Genomic DNA, 12,281 nt, shown 5'->3' with positions numbered 1-12,281 from the left:
ATGCCAGATTTGCCACAGGATCCGCTGGGGAAACTGATTTGCACCAGAAGTTGAGTAGTGACTTTTCTGTGTTCAAACCAAAAAAGTTCCTTAGCAAATGAAAAGGGGCCTCAGGAAATGCTTTGAGAGGTGACATGGCCAAAGGAAAGGTAGAGTGTGGAAGCCAGCAGCGCCTGTGGTAGCCATCTCTCCTTGCTTAGCTGGCTCCTACAGATTGGGGGTTTTGCCTTATATCGACCCTTTCCTAGTTTCAAGGAGACAAAGGAAGCTCTAGTTCCTTCTTTTTTCCTGGAAAAGTGTTGCTGTAAGAGAATACCCATTTTTATGTAAAAAAGCGCCAATGTTATCCTTAAAGTGGCTAATTTATATATCTAGTAGAGTCACCCAAAATTTGTTGATATTCCAAAATAGTTCTGACTAAAATGTTTTGGTAGCGTTTTGTGTTATGAGTGTTTTTTCCCAGATGTTGGCGAGTACCTACCAGGTGCCAGGCCCAGCGCCCACCCCAGGAAAGCCTCCCTTTGCTGCTGCTCCTGCACTTCTCCCAGGCCCAGGGTTCTTCCTGCACCGACCCCTGCTGCTTTTCTAGCCACTTGTGCCCACTTCTGGGAGGTCCTCTTCCCAAGATTAACTTTGAGAACAAAGCAAAGCCAAAGACTTTTTAAATGCTTTCCCTACTAATCATGACGCCATTAACAAAAATAATGGACAGGTTACTGAAGACGATTTAGTAAGTCCCAACTCTGTCCATTAATATAAGCTTGAGTGAAGATGTCCTTAGCTGTGAGAAGAGAATCTTCCTGGTAAAATACTGAGTATTGAATAGCAACTTACATAAGGTGCTGCGGATTTCCTCAAAAGTATTAGTCATGCTGTTTATTTATGTTTAAAATTTGATTTTTCAGTTACAGTTGACCTTCAGTATTATTTTGTCTTAGTTTCAGGTGTACAGCATAGTGGTTAGACAAACATATACTTTACAAAGTGTTCCCTCTGATATTCCCAGTGCCACCCAGTCCCATACATAGTTATCACAATATTATTGACAGTATTCCCTATGCTGTACTTTGCATCCCTTTGACTATTTTGTAACTACCAATCTGTGCTTCTCAATCCCTTCACCTTTTTCACCCATCCCCCTGTTCCCTCGCCCCTCTGGCAACTATCCATCTGTTCTCTGCATCTATGAGTCTGTTTCTATTTTATAGTAATGCTATTTAAATTTAACATCTCTAGTGCTGCATAAAGTTACTGATTAGACTTACCTTGGGCTTGTGAAAGTCAAGACTAATTTGTACCGTAATTTGCAAATATGGTGTAATTATATAGTGAGAAAAGTAGAGCTCTGTTTGTTCTGTGTTTTTTTTAATCCTCACTTGAGGATATTTTTTCCATTCCTTTTCAGAGAGTGGGAGAGAAAAAGAGAGAGAGAGACATCGATATGAGAGACACATATTAATTGGTTGCCTCGTGCCCACGCCCTGACCAGGGCAGAGAATTGAGCCTGCAACTGAGGTATGTGCCCTTGGCCGGAATCGAACCCCGGGACCCTTCAGCCTGAGGGCAAACACACTAACCACTGAGCAAAACTCTCCAGGGCTAGACTTCTGTTTTTCCATCGCAGCATATTTATACCAACTTCTGTAAAGTTTTCTGGAATCACGGTCGTATGTCTGTACCCAGATGAATACAAAGTGCTGTAAGTCACACAGACTGGCAAATGAGCGTTGTAGCAACACAAATATTTTGAAAGCTGTGGCAGGCAGTGCGAGGGTCCTGGTGCTGTTCTAACGGAACAGTGGAAGTGTTTGCTGCACAGCAGTTGGGACAAAACCTTTCCTTTTTGGAAATGTTTCCTGGCAGAACAAGTGCTTGATAAAAATTTAAAACAAGATTTGGACCTCTCATATGGTACCTTTTATGAAATTGTTTTATTTTCACAAAATCTCTCCCTATCTAGATAGGAGGAGTGGACGGATGGGTAGTGTTATCCTTCCATAGGTGGGAAAGGCCTTATTTGAGGTTGATTGCTGAGGAATTGGTGCTGAGCTCTCCCTAATCGCTGGGGTGTTTCTCTTCTTGGTATATTTCTTCTATCGGTAATTGGCAGCCTGCTTTTCACCTCAGAGAGCTGGCTGGTGAGCAGAAGCGTTGTCCAGCTGAATTGTCGGTAAATTACAATGGAAGTTTAAAAAAGTAGCCCTACTCAAATGATGACATTGTCTGCCGGTCTCTCCACAAATGCAGAGTCCATACACGCTGGCAGGACTTGAGTGCAGATGAGTGAATTTTTGATGGCCGTAAGCTTGGTTTAGATATAAAACATTAGTTTGCTATTTGCCTTCATTCTAGGTTTAGGTTTACAAGACTCCTTCTATAGAGACCCCTTCTTTTTAGTCACCCATGGAGAACGTCTAAAGCTTAACTGTCTGGTGCCTTTTTTGCTTCCCATAGAAAGTTAATGTTGGTATGGCAAATATTCTGAATTTTTATTGTATGCTTTTTTGCTTATGATAACAAACTTGGCTGAGAATGAGTTTGTCTTAGGTGCTCCCAGGCCCTCACTCACCATCAGGAAATTGATGAATAGATCCTTTGTTGGTGTTATCTGCAAAAGATAACGTATCTGTGAACTGAGGGGAAAACCGGATCCCCTGCAATAGATGAGATTCCCTGGCCAGGTGACACACCGAAGGGTTCTCCTAGACTGCCACCTTGGACTGTGTTTGACTAGAGTTTCTTTCTCATTTCCCTTTCCCTCACTCATTTCGCCGTTGGAGGGTGACCTTCATGCCCTGTGGCTGAGGAGCAGCTACCTGTCTGTCTCCCGCCCTGGGCGATGTCTAAAGTGAGGTCAGACTGCGTGGATATGCTGTAGAGAAAGGAGGGAGCTGGCGCCTCTCTGCCGAAGGGGTGCTTCCTGCACCGCACAATGAGAGTGCTCGCTCACGCTAAGAGAATTCTCTGGTCAGTGTCAGGAGTCCTTCCCTGATTCTAATATTTGTGATATACTGATAACTCCTGAATTTCTGTCCCCAGCCAAGACCTCTCCCCTAAACTTTAAATATGAGTATCCACCCCTAAACTTTAAATATGAGTATCCAGCTGCCTTCTCTACATTTCCAACTGGATATCTAATAGACTTTATGAACATATAAAAACTCCTGCCCCCCCACCCCCACCCCACCACCTTTGCCCCCACATCCAGTTGACTGCAGGCTTCCTCCTTTCAGTAGGTGGCAAACCCTTCTTTTCAGTTGCTTGGACCAAAAACTTTGAAGTCATATGACTCCTTTTTCTCTTGTACCCTACTTTTGATGTGTTAGAAAACTCTGTCGACTATTTTTAAATCTTTTCCAGGATCTGACTCCCTCTCACCACCCCACTGCCACCTACCTGCATGGGTCTTACCTGGACTACGATCATAGCTCACCTGTACAGCCTGTTTTCAACCCCGCAGCCAGAGTGAACCTTTATAGACATAAGTGAGATTGTGCCAGTCCTTTGCTCAAAACTCCATTTCACTCAGTAAAAGCTCAAGACTTGGCAATTTCTCTTGTATTTGGGGGTGTCAATCACAGGTCAAAAATTAAACCATAGAGGAGAGGAATTATTTTTTATACCACGGAACTTGCAGCTGTGTCAAATTCTTTAGTCTGGCAGAAAAGCAAAAGACTTCCCTGTGAAACTCCAGCCCCGGGTGAGTTGTGTTCTCCTCCAGAGGGCATAGTACATGAGGCCTTTATCGTTATCTTTCCTGTGATGGGAATGAAGACCGTTCCACCCTATCTCATTTTGTCATTAAAGGTAGTAATCTGTGCTAAGGCAGATACTGTGCTATACCTTTCATCTTCATTAAATAAGTTCGATAAGAGTTTCTGTTGGAATTTTAGGGGATTGATTCCCATGACTTTTATGATAGTAAGGACCAAACAGCAGGGAGCCTGTTCAAATTAGAAAGCTATCTTACATGTTTAATAAGCAGCTCAGCTTTTTTTTTTAACTATATCTTTATTGAGTTCAGAAAGGGGAAGGGAGAGGGAGAGAGAGAGAGAGATAGAAACATCAGTGATGGGAGAGTCATTGATTGGCTGCCTCCTGCACGCCCCCTGCTGGGGATCGAGCCCATAACCCGGGCATGTGCCCCTGACCTGGAATCAAACCGAGATCTCCTGGATCCTAGGTTGATGCTCAACTACTGAGCCACGCCTGGCCGGGCAGCAGCTCAGCTTTTATTCTTATGTGTATATTTGTTTTGCTGAGCTTTGATATGTTATAAGGAATAGCAGACAATCCTCCCATAAGTGCAGGATATTTTACTCTTTCATAGAATGCAGTCATTTCCTTTCCTGGCGTCAACACCGATGGCAGGATCTTACCCCTCCACCCCACTGAGTGGGACTTGCTTGTTCTCCATGTACCTCCTATTGTGTGTGGGAGTGATAGGTTCTGCTAGACTCTAAGCTCCTTGAGGGCGTAGCCCAATAACGCCACCAAGAAGGAATTCCAGTCAATATTTATGGATCAAAGGAATGAAAAGTAATATTTAACCTAGTTCAGGTGAAAAGGACTTGAGCTATCAGTCTCCAGGAAAATAAAGGGACTTTTTTGAGGATAGCTTAAAATATAAAAGTGGATTTCTCTACTTTCAGTGGGACTGAAAATGTGCAGGCAATTAGCAGAGCAAGAGAGATTTTTAACTTTTGGAGTTTTATTTTTTTCTAGCAACCAATAGAAGAATCTACTGCAAAGACTTCAGTCATGAATGGCTTGTGAGAGGTGAAAGCTTATCATAAAGGAGGAGGAAGGTTAATGTGTTTCTAGAAATTCAGTCATTCAGAACAAATGAGTCTAGGCTTTGTGGTGCTGGGGGGTGGGGTACATTTCTCAGGTACCTTCTTGGTCTTTGAAGTGGCAGGTCACCATCAGGGAAATGGCCAGGTCCTGTTGGTTCCTCTCAAGCACCCATCTGAAGTGGTTTTATTTCTCTTGACTAAAGGACTGAGAATCTGCTCACCAAGAAGAAACACACTCTTTATCTATGCACTTTCTTCCCTCTTGAGTTTTCAATTAAACACCCCCCCCCCCCCGCCCCAATGCATAGTCTGGTGAATGGACAATTAAGCATAGACAAAAAAAGAAAAGTGGTAAAATTATCTTTAGAAATATGGGGTTATTTTCTCTTGGCAAACCATTATTTAAACGTTCAAGTTTTTTTATTTCTATAGAAATTTTATTTCACTTGGTCTTCTCATCCCTGGTTTGAAATTTTTAGATCCACTAGATTATTTTCTCGGGTTCCTCTGTATGCATTTCATCCTATTTCCATTGCAACTCTTGTTCCCCATTTTCTCTTTAAATATGCTTTCGATTTGGTCGTTCTGTGTTTCTGTCCGTATTGGATACTGTGAGAACAAGCTGGTTATTATTCAGGACCTTATGTCGGAGCATACCCATAGGTTGTTTATTAATATCCCCCGAACGATGAGTGCTTAGCTGCATTGGGGAGTGAATCCTCTCTCCTTTATCTCTGTGAACTGTTCCAGTTATAAAGTTATGGGCACTTTGACCGATAGGTTGTCTTTTCAACTCAAAAAATGCAAATGATGGACCCATCATTTAATGACCAGTGGAGGTCTTATTAAAATGCACATTCAGGATGATGAGCCTGAAATCTTCATGATGTGGTTTAACTGTGAGTAAACTCTGCACGAGAAGTAGAAAGGCCCTTTACCTGGGAGTCAGAGGGAGTTTCTGATCTGGGGTCTATCACTTACTAAGTCTGAAGAAGCCCCTAAACCTCTCTGAGCCATTTTCCTCATTTAAATACCAGTGACCTCCCTGCCTACTAGATGCAGTGATGTTGTGGGAATAAACTGAGATGAGGTGTCCCGAATGTAGCAGCAGGCTGGCAGTCCTCTTTGCCCCCCTCCTCCCTTCTTCTCCTCCACCTCCTGTCAGTCCACCTCTTCTGCATGTTCTGGAACCCATCTTCCCTCTTTATCCCCTGGGCCAGCACTGCCTAATGTGGTAACGATTAGCATCTCGTGCTTTTATTGGTTTATCTGCCTCCTAACTCCCTGATTGTAGGCTAATTGCTCTCTGATTCCTTCTCCAAACTCTATCCAGAGTGTGAACAACAGACAGACCTCCTCATGTTTCTTCTCCGGTTGGCACTCTTCATTCCCCACCTTCCCATTTCCTTTCATGAAAGACTATTTCCCCATTTCCCTCATCAGCCTCAGCTCTCACCAGCTTCTTCCCCCTTCCATAATCACTTTTGTTTGTCTTTCTTTGCATAGAATATCTGTTTCTCCCGTTTCTTCTCCCTAACATTTAGATTTGACCCACAGGACTCAGTTCAGATGTTCCCTCCTCTTGGAAGCCCTCCACAACAAGCATTTCAAAGCTGGTTTTGAACCCTCCTCTGTGCCCCCTCTCACTCTGTCACACAGCTGTCTTGTGCTATGCAGTAAAGATAAAGCTAGGGAATGTATATTCTTAATTATCATGCCAAGAATCTCATAAATGTTGGTTGAATTTTTCATTAATATTTCAGAAAATATGAGGGCAAATTAAGGTGTGTCATCCAGTTTAGTATTGGAGGCAAAATAAAAAGTATTACCCTGCCCTTGTATAAAGTTATAAACTTACACCTGGGGATGCTTTGGCTCATGCCAGCTATTCTCGCTAAATAATTTCTAACCAGTCGAAATGCACAAAGAATTTCAACTAAGATTATTTGTCTTGGAAGAAATAACTATGCTAAGAAATCCTATACTTATTCAGATTTTACCTGGAAGAACTGTGTTTGGGATGCAGTACCACAATATTCTATAGGAGTAAATGACCTGGAGGTTGTCAGCAAAAGCCATGTATTCAGGGCTGGGGCTGTAGTATTTATTACTTAGAATGGTGAGTTCAAATGAAAAATATTAGTCCATTCAAGAAGAGCACAGGTAAACAATGATTAATCCATCATTGATTACCAAGGTAAAATGGTCTTTTTGAGGAATTTTGTTCTTTTAAAGGCATAATGGTCTTTTCTGGAATTGAGGAATTCAAATAATGGAAAACGCTCCCAACTGTGATAGTCAAAATTTTGGCTTCCGTGACTTTCAGCCCCCAGTGCCCTCCCTTTGAATGTGTTACACTGTATGGCAAAAGGACTTTGCAGATGTAATTAAAGTTACTACTCAGGGACTTTAATAGTGGCATTAGCCTGGATTATCCAGGTGGGTTTAATGTAATTACACAAGCTTGTAAGAGCTGAGCTTTCTCCTAGCTGATTGTGAAGGGAAGTTGGGAGAATCTAAGTGTGAGAAGGATTCATTGCTGGCTTGAGGATGGAGGGAGCTACTAGGAAACAGAAGGAACTGAATTCTGCCAAAAACCTGAATAAACTTGGAAGCAAATTTTCCTTCACAACTTCTAGATACGAGCCCAGGCCAGCCAACACCTTGATTGAGGCCTGTGAGACCCTAAGCAGAAAACCCAGCCAAGGCGGCTGGCCTTCGCGCCTACACAACTGTGAGATGATAAATGGGTTTTATTTAAAGATGCTAAATTCATGGTAATTTGTTACAATAGCAGTAGAAAACTGCTGCACCAACACAACAAAACAAAAAATGGGATTGGGATATAGGAATCTTTGAGTTTGGGAACCTTTCTTTTAGGAAGACTTGATTTCCAGCGGACCTTGGTATTGAATGCCCTATTTCTGACAAACACTAAAATTGAATGCCCTTTCCGACAGCTGTAAGGGGTCTTTATTTCTGGCTGATCCATGATCTTTCCCTGACCCCTGGAACATCATAGTTGACCCAAGGCCTGCCTTTGAATATGTCTCAGACTTCTAAGGGCTCCAGTGGAAAAATCAGCCAAGGGATCTTACATTATTATATGCTGACTTTGTGCAGGAAGGGTTAACAATAATAAATTGGAGAAATGAAGATTGTTTGGGGTAGTAGAATATCAAAGGCTCATCCTCATTTTTTCCAAGTGTTGTGTAAAAATAGGACATTTGAGATGCCGACTTCTTTTTAGCACTGTTTTTCTAATGTTGCCTTTATGAAAGTCATTCTCTTTGTCAAAGGCCCCATCAAGACCCTAGTGCCGGAAATGCACACATTTTTTGTTAATGAAAAGAGAGGACTTGCTTTTGACTTCGTTTAAAAAGTACTGCACTCTCATATTGCAACTCTAAAAGCCATTCATTTTAGTTGTGATGTATAGGACAAGCAAAGACTTGAGTCTGGGCCATGCTTTGCCAACGTGGTGAATTTGTCCATATTAAATATTAAAACAGTTAGTTGCCTTAGTATCAAAATAGAGAACAATTGTGTCTGCATAGGATGATTGATAAAAGCAGAGTCAGAAATTAACAGAGTTGATAACCTACTTAATCACTTACTTTTGTGGAAACTGACTATTGCCTTCATCTTTTAGAGGAAAAATCACAAATTATACATCATTTATTCTCAAAACACAAAATAACAAGCTCATAGATAACTCTTTGAATGACTAGTCAAAGAATGAAAATTAGAAAAACAGGCTACTGACTTGATGTACCACCCCTGCCATCAAAGTTTAAAAACTTGATACTGTTTTTTTGTTGCTTGCTTTGGTTATTTTATATGTGTAATGAATTTGAGATATAACCCTTACTTTGGAAATTACAGTTTTATTTGATCCACTGCACACACATTTTATTCAGATATTGTCTACATTTTCTTGCTTTTCTTAGCCAGTCTCTTTTCTTTGTCTCAGCATATTTATTTTTCCAAAAGAAACATTTACTTGGGATGAGCAAACCTACTGTACAGTGGTGTTTGCAAACCAGGCTGGCTATTAAATTGTCGCTGTCCCTTTCCTTTCTTCCTGGATCCTAGCACCTGGCACAGTTGTTAATTCAGACCTGCTTTGCTGCTGTTGTTTTTTCCCCTTCTAAATGTGTTTTCATATCTTCCTTCTGAATGGAAACTGACTCTTTTTCTACATTTTACTACTCTTCTTTACTTCTCTATTATTCCAATTCACCACTTAAGAATATATTTTTTGAAGTAATACAACAACAAAAATCTTGATATTTTAGGCTTGTCATATAATCATCTGATGTTGCCTTTATAAATATTTAAATATAAATACAAAATTATGTTTACTTAAAAGCCTTATAGCCCAGCTGGATGGCTCAGTTGGTTGAGTGTTGAACCGTACACCAGAAAGGTTGCAGGTTCAATTCCTGGTCTGGGCACGTAACTAGGTTATGGATTCCATCACCGGGCAGGGCGCGTGCAGGAGGCGACTGATCAGTGGTTTTCTCACACGTCGACCGACCTCCTTCCCTCCCTCCCTCCCTCCCTCCCTCCCTCCCTCCCTCCCTCCCTCCCTCCCTCCCTCCCAAAAATTAGTGAAAATATCCTCAGGTGAGGATTAAAAACCAAAAAGCCTTATAATTATGCCAAATAACTTTCTTTCTCTTCATAATCTTCTCATCAGAGTCATATATATACACACACACACACACACACACACTATTTATCAGTTCCCAGTGATTTGCAAAATATAAATTGGAAAATGGCCCATGTACCTCAGAGGAGAAATAGAAATAAATAAAAAGGAAGGTTTGGCTTCCAGTTCACAGGCTCTTGTGTGGGGCTTTCAAATCGCTGAAGACTTTGGCCCTGCCAGTGGAACTCTGTGACAATGGGCAAGTCACTTACCTTCCCTGGGTCTCAGCTCTTTCATGTCGAAAACGCCTAACGCACAAGATTCTTGTGAACTTTCAATGGGATAATGCACGCAGAACTTGACTGGAACCTGGCTAGACCTGGTAACTGTTAAGTGCCCATTTTCTTTCTGTCATTTGTGTGTTAAATGCTCCATAGGTTCTCCACGTCGCACTGGCACTCGTCGTACTGCAGAGCCAGAGCCTCTTTTCACTTTGGGTTTTCAGTTTCCTCAGCGAAGGGACGGGTCAGGTTGTAGTAAGTGGCCACTTCTTCCTACCATTCATATGTAAACGCTGTCAGCCAGGGTCTGGGCACTGCTAATCCCCCGTCACTCTCATTTGCCCTGTATCCTTCACGGATGTAAGTGAGGGGATTTGTTTTCATGGTGCCACAAGCCTGATAAGCCTTATTACTCTTTTGTCACTTCAGATTAAGATTTAAATAAGAAAAGAAACTTTTTTTTTTTTTGCACATTTGCCTTTTCTGTTTCAGCCCCCCAGACTGCTGTTGGTGTGCAAAGTCAGAGTGGCCATTTAACTGTCTGTATGGTTTTTGGTGTTCCATAATTTTTTTTTCCTGTGCTTAATTTTAATTTCCAAGATATTTGTTTACAAAAGAAATCCTTATCTGTGCAAAATTCAGTGCAGCCTCACAGCGCTGGTTTGACCTCAGATGTCAGTAGGATCAAGAGGAGATGAAGAGAGATGACATGATTTGTGTGCTGCTTATACAGCTGGCTCAATTGACTTTCTTGTTTAAACACTGCAAAGCAAAGACAAGCTAATGTTAGACACATGACAGGATGTATTACCTTTTTAAAACATATGAAAGTGCAAAGAAGCAAGGATAGATTCTGGAAAAATTTCAGAAATGTACCAAACAGGACAAATATTTTCTGAATGCTATCAAGATGGGTTTTATTCAACTTAAGACCATGTGTCAGGTTATTTTAAACTTTATTAATAGGTATTACAACTAAAATAAAAGAAGGTAAAGAGGATATTTAAATACAAAAGCAGACTCTTATAGAAAGTTAAATTTCAAAACTGATGGTATGTACCCAAAACTGCATGCAGAAGAAAATTAGTAAATTTACACATTTTTATTTTTGAACTTTCCCATTTCAGTCTTGTATCACTTTCTCTCACTCTCTTTTTTAAATTGATTTTTAGAGAGAGAGGAAGGAGAGAGAGAGAAACATGGATGTGAGAGCAACACACTGATCAGATGCCCCCTGCATGCCTCCACAGGCGATCTAGCCCATGACCTGGGCATGTGCCCTGACGGGAATCAAACTGGCAACCCCTCAGTGCCTGGGATGACACCCAACCAACTGAGCCACACCAGCCAGGGCCACATTTTTATTTTTAAACAAGAAAGAATAAAAATCAAGCTCTTCACTCAAGAAAAGTATAAGGACCATAGATATTGAAAAACATAATAAAAATAGGAAAACTGTAAACCCACTGGAATATGTCTCATATACTACAGGTATTCTGGGTAAAAGAAAAGAGGCAGAGAAGTGGCATATATAAAAAGAAAAAACTGGGGGGCTGTCTATGACAAAATATGGTGTTTTAACATCACAACTTGGTAACCCAAGAGAACATTTAAAGTTTTATTTTTAATCTTGGGATCATTTTGGCCAAATATTTTTAAATCATTTTTTTCTTCTAAAAGACTCCCTTATCAAATCCCAAAGTGTGTCTCCAACACTTAGATCCCCTGCATTCACTCATGTAGCAGCCCAGCTAACCTCATTTTTTTTTTTTTTTTCATCTGAATTACAGCTGTGGTTTTGTATCTCCTGGCTTTGGGTGCATTAAACAGTGAGCGTATAGGACTGAATTCTTGCTGTTTCTGACAGGCAGAAGCATTCTGTCTTTTATCTCTCTGTATCACATAATTCTGTACCCAAAATAGAATTTCGAGCTCAACTAGCGCAAGCCTATCATTACAAATGTGAAAAAACCAAGGCCCAGAGACATTAAAGCTCCAGGGCTCACATAGCAAGGTAAGAACTAGAAATTGTAATCTGTGGCCAACAGCTCTCTGTCTCTACCTTAGTCTGCAGCCAGCCCAGTTACTATACTCACCAATCCTTTCAAGACCCTTTCGATCAATTTTCTCTTTATCTTTTATTCCACGAAGATTTGGCAGGCAGGACTTCCATCTTTCAGATGATTTTCCGAGACAAAAACTAACTTTTTAGTTTAGTTCTTATATTTAAGAATGACCCAGTGATCATTTTTATGATATCCTTCAGTATTTTAAAATTCTGTTTTTACTTGAAAGCCCATTTGCTGTGGAAGAAAATCTTTAAATCACTCTACTAGTCCTTTCTTTTCGGAAAACTTTTGACAGTATCTACTAAAGCGAAATATATGTGTGCCCTGTGAACCCGCAAATTCCCCTACTAGGAGTCTGCCCAACATACAGGCATAAATCTGTTCACCAAATGGCATATATGAGAATGTTCAATCTGCACTATTCAGAAAACCTCCAAATTAGGAAAGCAACAAATGTCCATTAGTAATACAGCGGATAAGT

At 40.9% G+C, this 12,281-nt stretch overlaps 1 protein-coding gene across 6 annotated transcripts in view; it reads left to right on the top strand.

Annotated features, from left to right (window-relative positions):
* The window catches only part of NHSL1 (NHS like 1), a 193,570-nt gene that overhangs the window by 103,739 nt on the left and 77,550 nt on the right, over positions 1-12,281 (top strand). The window lies entirely within an intron of this gene.

The sequence above is a fragment of the Miniopterus schreibersii genome (genome assembly GCF_964146895.1).
Source record: "Miniopterus schreibersii genome assembly, chromosome: 6".
In the NCBI taxonomy this organism is placed as follows: Eukaryota; Metazoa; Chordata; class Mammalia; order Chiroptera; family Miniopteridae; genus Miniopterus; species Miniopterus schreibersii.
The sequence above is the reverse complement of the archived record's forward strand: the minus strand, read 5'-3'. Positions and strand labels throughout refer to the sequence as shown.